Source organism: Engraulis encrasicolus, chromosome 18, assembly GCF_034702125.1.
Source record: "Engraulis encrasicolus isolate BLACKSEA-1 chromosome 18, IST_EnEncr_1.0, whole genome shotgun sequence".
Classification (NCBI taxonomy): domain Eukaryota; kingdom Metazoa; phylum Chordata; class Actinopteri; order Clupeiformes; family Engraulidae; genus Engraulis; species Engraulis encrasicolus.
Genome location: NC_085874.1, coordinates 31,445,941 through 31,452,971, shown reverse-complemented (window position 1 = coordinate 31,452,971; position 7,031 = coordinate 31,445,941). Strand labels below are relative to the sequence as shown.

Below are 7,031 nucleotides of genomic sequence, written 5' to 3'. Positions count from 1 at the left end.
GGTGGCTAGATGTTGTTATGTTGTTGTGTTTTTGGTCACGTTGGTTTGTCTGTCTGTCTGCCTGTCTCTCTCTCTGTCTGTCTGTCTGTCTGTCTGTCTGTCTGTCTGTCTGTCTGTCTGTCTGTCTGTCTGTCTGTCTGTCTGTCTGTTTGTGATCGGATTTGGCTGAAACTTTGTGGAGTTGTTGGAAATGACCAAGGAACAGGTGATTGAGTTGGTGGTGATCCGGATCATGAACCGGAAGCAGGACTTTTTTTAAGCTGCTTCACCATTGCTAGCATACAAATCTAGACAACCCTAGTGACCGCAAATTGAGTTGCGAGACAGGGTGAATGACGACATTCCGGTTTCTACAAAAAGAAGGCAGAAAGACTTAAAACAAAATTTGGGTGGAATAGTGAAATGTTCTAACAAACAGCTTCCTTGGCGTGTGTGTGTGTGTGTGTGTACGCGCGTGTGTGTGTCCTCTCGCTGAACCTACTCTGAGAGATTTAGTAACGCCTGGCTTCCATTTATTTCATATTTCTCCTCTTTCTTTCACTCCCCCCTACCCCCATCCTCACCCCCCCATCTCAGCCAGCAACCCCCATCCCCTCGTCAACCACACTTCACCCCCCTCCTCAACCACCTCATTTATTTCACCCCCCCCCCCCCCCCCCCCCAAAAAAAAACCTCTAGAAATATGGCAGTCATGCCGTGCGTTCCACCACTGCAGAAGAGGGGGAAAGCACTATGTTATTTTTGGCACGGGACGTGGGGATGTGGGTTACTCTTTTTTTTCTCTCTTTTTCTTCCCTTCCCTCCATCATCTCCCTCACCTTCTCTCCACCCGTCTCCCTCCCTCTCCATCCTTCTCTTTCTCTCTCTCCCTCTCTGCCCCTCCCCTCCTCTCTTTCCTCCCTCACACTCTCTTTCCATTCATCTTTTTCTCTCTCGGTCTATCTCTCTCTCCCTTCATCCCTCCCCATAGCAGACTGTCGGCTTCCAGGTGACATCGACAAAACCTGAGAGTTCCGCTCCTGGTCACATGTCACATGGCATCGACTCCCATCCGTCCGTCAATCAATCAATCAATCAATCAATCAATCAATCAATCAATCAATCAATCAATCAATCAATCAATCAATCAATCAATCAATCAATCAATCAATCTCCCTGATGGCAGAGTAAATAAACATCAAAAGACAGCTCATAGACACATGCACACACAATACACACATACACACGCACACGCACACGCACACACACACACACGCACACACACCCTGTGCATGCTAAAGAGCTGTTATGTGACAGGAGAGAAGGACCTGACCTGGCTGGATTCCTTGCATTCCTCACTAAAGCCGGATCACCTTAATGGCTGCCAGCTCCAGTTGAACTGCACCTGCATGGGCCAGAACTCAGCACCGCTGGACAGAGCACTGCACCGGAGGAACTAAAACACTTTATTGAGCGTTCACAAAGTAGTGTCCCTGCTGTGCACAATCACTGTAGTGTCTTAACTTAGGTTATTAACTGGACAGACACGGAGATACGTTTTAGGTGTCTTTCAGGGCTTGACATTAACTTTTTCACCCAGCGGCCACTATGGCTAGTGGTTTTCCCAAGTCACTAGCCATTCAGGTATTCCACTAGCCAGCCACTGATTTTATATTGTTTTTTTTTATTTATCTTGATAGTGTACATTTATTAACTACGTCCTAAAGCAAGATCAGTGTATACACTGAAAAAAGAGAAGCTACCCGGCTGGGAAATTTCCATAAAAAAATCAAGAATGCATGATTTTTATATGCATATATAGCCTAATAAATTGCACAAATGTATTTCCTCCAAAAAATTATGGATATTTACAATAATAAATAAGACACAAAATCTGCCTTGAAAAAATTAGGTATTCTGCCCAATTTCTCACTACAAATTAGGGGGAGCTGAAGTTTGGTTGGTGGTGGGGGAGGGGAGGGGCTTTGTTAAGCTCTAACGTCTTTCTTTCAAGCTGGTGTCATGTTCCCTGGATTTAAACCGAAGAGAACCTCCTAGAGACTTCAGGTAAGTTTTAAATAACTTCAGAAGTTCCATCATCCTAGTTCAGTAGCTGCTTCACATTCATATTTTGAAGATTTGCTGTTGTGGATGAGCTGTTTTGATGAGATTTTAGATACAAGGAACCTGTGCTTAGCCTGGAAGCACTGGCTACCCAATGGACTGTCTTACGGTTGAATGCTAGGGTGTGCTATTTTACACCAGATGAGTTTTCATAGTTTTCAGAACGAACTTTGAAGTTACCAAGCTTTTGCTAACTAGTGCTATGTCATAGGTTTCTGGCTGTGCAGTTTCATGAGTTTTCAGAACGAACTTTGAAGCAACCAAACTTCTGTTAACGAGTGCTTTATCATAGGTTTCTGGCTGCGCAGTGTTTGAAGGCACGTGTGAGATTCCAGCCATGTAGAACTTACGTGCACTGAGCTAATCAGCTAGCCAGCTAGTCACCAGGGAAAATATTTTAGCTACGTTTTTGCATGTTTGGATGCCCTTGAATGCACTTGTCAGCCTTAACATACACGCTATTTTGCCTTTCAACCATTAATGTATATAATGTGCATTGTAGAAGATTTGTTTTTGGCCGATTTTAATGGCCTAATGTTTGATAATGTGTTCCGTTTTAGTAAGTGTAATTTTGCTAGTCTTTAGAGTGAATTGAGATGAATTTAGAGCCTTATAAAGGGTTCCTGTGACTTCGTTTGAAATTTGCAGTGAGTGATTTTGATGCCAGAGGCCTTAATTGCTCTTTAGAATGTAAAAGTTAGCACCGTTGATAGCTCTTTTAACGGGCTCCATAAGTGTGAATTAACACCAGTGTGCCCCTTCTAACTTCTTACCTTAGCTAACCAGTCTGCAGAATGTGTTACTTGATGGAAAGTATAAAAGTATATATTCTTTTTCTTAGACCATATTCACATACATCCAAATACCCCACTGAATTCAATTAAGATAGTGAAATGTTCTTAAGAATATAATAGTCTATCCTGGGCTGTCTTGCAGAACTTAAAAATAATTAATGGTGTTTTGAATCTGTTGATGTATTTATTTGCACTCCTGTAGTAATTTACAGTCATGAAAGCTAAATTGTGACTTAACTTTTTTCCTCTCCCAGTAGGCTTTTACAGATGTATTGACCAGATGTCCTGGAAGTGCCCCCTGATGCAGACCCAGTGTAAGAACATGCTGGCACTGTTTCGTGTGTTTAGGCTATGACAGGTTTGACACAGTATTTGCTTTTAGTGATATTTAATCTAATCTAAATCTCATCATGTTTTTAAACAGTGTTGGGTAGCCACCCATGCACGTTGACACAGCCCCCAGCAGTGGGCACCCATGGGGATGGACCCAGGAGTGGAGGATGACCCAATAGGGTGAGCTGCTGAGACAATATCACACATATAGATAATTGTTTTAGGTGTATGGGAAATAACTAAATGTTTGTTTACATTGTACAGATGAACGTTCAGCCCACTCACTGTTGACACCAGTCATACAAATGTATTGACCAGATGTCCTTGAAGTGCCCCCTGACACAGACCCAGTGCCAGTATACATGCTGGCACTGTTTCAGTTGCTTAGGCCAGGGGTTCCAAAACTTCAGCATGGAAAGGCCCCCAATATACCAATAGAGTCTGGCCTAGGCCCCCCTTACATGTTTCATGCCACACCATTTTTTCTGTGCGCCCCTTTTATAACCATTGTTTAGGTCTGTGAGTCAATGGCCCCTTCGGTATATATATAATAATAATAATAGTAGTAATGTTCAGAGATGCAATAGATTATGACAATGCAGTTCTTTACTGTAGGAAATATATATTTTTTCCTTATTTTTACTTTATGTTGATGTACTCGGTTATTCAATTTATTACATTATTTTAATTAGCTTTTCCTGCCAAGCTGCTGCGGTCACCCTAGCACCCTCTTGCGGCACCGCAGGGGTCCCTGACCCCCACTTTGAAAACCACTGGTTTAGGCTATGCAAGGTTTGAGACAGTATTTGTTTTTAGTGATATGTCATAAATATTTTGTGTGACATTTAATCTCATCTAAATCTCATTTCATGTTTTTGAACAGTGTTGGGTAGCCACCCATGCACGTTGACACAGCCAGCACCGAGCACCCAGGGCGACCCAGAAGTGGAGGATAATCCAATAGGGTGAGTTGCTGAGCTAATGTCACACACATACACTCACCTGCCACTATATTAGGAACACCCATTACAACTGTTCATTGAGGCAAATTTCTCATCAGCCAATCACATGGTGGCAACTCAATGCATTTGTGCATCAGATGGATGATCTGATGTAGTTCAAACCGAGCATCATAATGGAGAAGAAAGGTTAATTAAATGACTTTGAACATGGCATGACTGTTGGTGCTGAAAGGGTTTGATTTGAGTATTTCAGAAAAGACTGATCTACTGGTATATTCACACTCAAGCATCTCTAGGGTTTACAGAATGGTACTGTAAAGGAAAAAAATGCAGTGAGCAGCGATTCTGTAGTCAAAAATGCCTTGATGGCAAAGGTCTGAGGAGAATTGCCAGACTGGTTTGAGCTGATACAAAAGCAAAATTAAGTCAGATAACCCCACATTACAACCGAGGTATGCATAAGAGAATCCCTGATTACACAGCACATCAAATCTTGAGGCAAATGGGCTATAGCAGCAGAAAACCACATTTGGTGCCACTCCTGTCAGCTAAGAACAGGGAAATGAGGCAACAATTTGGACAGGCTCACCATAAACGACACTAAAAGATCGCAAAAATATTGCCTCAGGGTCAACATGGGTCAACTCTGCCTTACATCAGCATTTCAGGCTGGAGATATAATGGCATGAGGAAATTTTCTTAGCACAATTTTGGCCAATTAGTACCAATTTGTCTTTGTTGGAATGCCACAGCCTACCCGAGTATTGTTTCAGGCAGTTCTGAAGGCAAAAGGGGTCCAACCCAGCACTAGAGAGGTGTTCCTAGGACCTAATGAAGTGGCCAGTGAGTGTAGATAAATGTTTTAGGTGTACGGGAAATCATTAAATGTTTGTTTAAATTGTACAGATGAAAATTCAGCCGACTCACTGTTCACACCAAACGGGGAACAAGAAAGGCTAGGCAACCCCATCTTTTGACAACAGCCTCCACCATTCTATTCTAAAAATGTCAATAATATACGTGTATATCTGCTATATAACAATGTATTTGTTTTAAAAGATTATGTGGGATGTGTTTTTTTTTTTTTAAACAAATGCATATTTGTCCTTTCTATCTGTAAATAATCTTGAACATATACTGAGTGTATGACAATCAAACTGCATTAATTAAACAACAAAATTGCATTATTCCAAAAGCACCTATGACTGTATGGCTACTTTATGACAGCATTTAGATATTTGTGACTATTATATTGTAAGTTACATTTTAATGGGATTTTGTCCAAAGAAGTGCTTATTAATCTTTTAGTTGCTAAATACTTTGCCTAAAACTATTGTCACGTTAAGACTGTTTTCCGCCCCGCCTGCCTGTGCTTTGTTTCGCAACAGAGTGCTGGAGCGATAGGGGGCCAATCATCTCTAATTGAAACCCTTATAAAGACTCTGGGCGGCTCCGACTCACTCTCTCTCTCTTGAATCTGGCTTCTTCAGACCACAGCCCTGACGGCCACACTGAAAATGCAGACGATGGTGGTGGAATTAATGTGAGTACTATTTACTGTCTTAACACTTGTAAAAATCCATCAATATTGGTGTGTCTATGTATCCTGACGGACTTGTGCTTTGTCCTAATGAATGAGCGCCAATGCCAGTCCAGTTGTTTCTGTGTTTTACTATCTCACCAAAAGAGCTTCATTCAAGATGTCTTTAATTTTTACACAACAGAACCTGGATCAGGAGTCCTCTGACAGCAGATCTGAATGGGCACCTGATGGTGAAGACATTACAGTAAGTGGGCCTACAATTAACTTTTGACAGGGATAGCTGGTGTCCTCAGTTGATCTGTGCGCTTTGCGGACACTTGATAATATTGAATATGTACATTCCTCCTTTTGCAAGGGAGTCCTATTGGGAGTCCTCTTTATTGATAAATAGTGTTGGGAAATTCTGTGGAAAATGGACGATAATACATTGCATTACATTACACTTTAATCAAAATTGTAGTGTGGGGATAGATGCTTTCCTCAAGAGCTCTTCAGCCATGGAGGGAGGCAGGAGTTGGTAAGAGTAGGTACTGAATCTGTAACCCTGTGATCTACAGTTCAACGCCCTAACCATAGCTGCCTCTATATGGGGCAGTGGCCTAGTGGTTAGAGAGTTGGTCTTTCAATCTAGGGGTTGCCGGTTCAAATCCCCCCTGACCTCTCCCTACATCTACATCAATGGCTGAAGTGCCCTTGAGCAAGGCACCTAACCCCACATTGCTCCAGGGACGGTAACCAATACCCTGAAAAATAATAGTTGTAAGTCGCTTTGAATAAATGAAAGGGTCAGCTAAGTGCAATGTAATGTAATGTAAAATGGAGTTAGTAGTGGAGAGTGGTGTGTCTGGATTTCCATTCCTTTTTTCTTTTTTTAACTGAAAATGTCTTTGCCTTTGTCTTTGTCTTTGCTCCACAGTGTGAGGAAAAGACACATACTAGAGGGAGTCGAGGACTGGCCTACAAAATGTCACTAAGGGATGCAACTGACAGCTGAAGTAGGATCTTTTTTGTTTTTTGGCCATGACAATGCTTTGACAGTTGATAATAAACTGATAATTACGATACTATGTGCACACCATTGTTTTTATGGGGTTTTTTTAAATAATAAAATGGATGTACTCATCGAAACCACTTGGTGATGTTGTTTTATTGATTGTTAACCACATTATACTTGTAATAGATATGAATGCAAAGTTGATTAGAGCTTTGGCCTCAATTGCTATGTGGAAAATATTGCTCCATGTCTCCATTACGGAGAAATCTGATTATTTTGCAGGATTAACTCGTGCAAAAATG

At 41.6% G+C, this 7,031-nt stretch overlaps 2 long non-coding RNA genes across 2 annotated transcripts; both read left to right on the top strand.

The window, feature by feature from the left end:
• The first annotated feature begins 1,960 nt into the window (after positions 1–1,960).
• Positions 1,961–3,404, top strand: LOC134468576 (uncharacterized). Its single transcript, XR_010038846.1, has 3 exons — positions 1,961–2,046; positions 3,152–3,211; positions 3,322–3,404. It is a non-coding gene; the product is annotated as an uncharacterized LOC134468576 (long non-coding RNA).
• A 2,267-nt stretch (positions 3,405–5,671) lies between these two features.
• LOC134468575 (uncharacterized) lies at positions 5,672–6,688 on the top strand. The gene is made up of 3 exons (XR_010038845.1): positions 5,672–5,735; positions 5,917–5,979; positions 6,652–6,688. It is a non-coding gene; the product is annotated as an uncharacterized LOC134468575 (long non-coding RNA).
• The last annotated feature ends 343 nt before the right edge of the window (positions 6,689–7,031 follow it).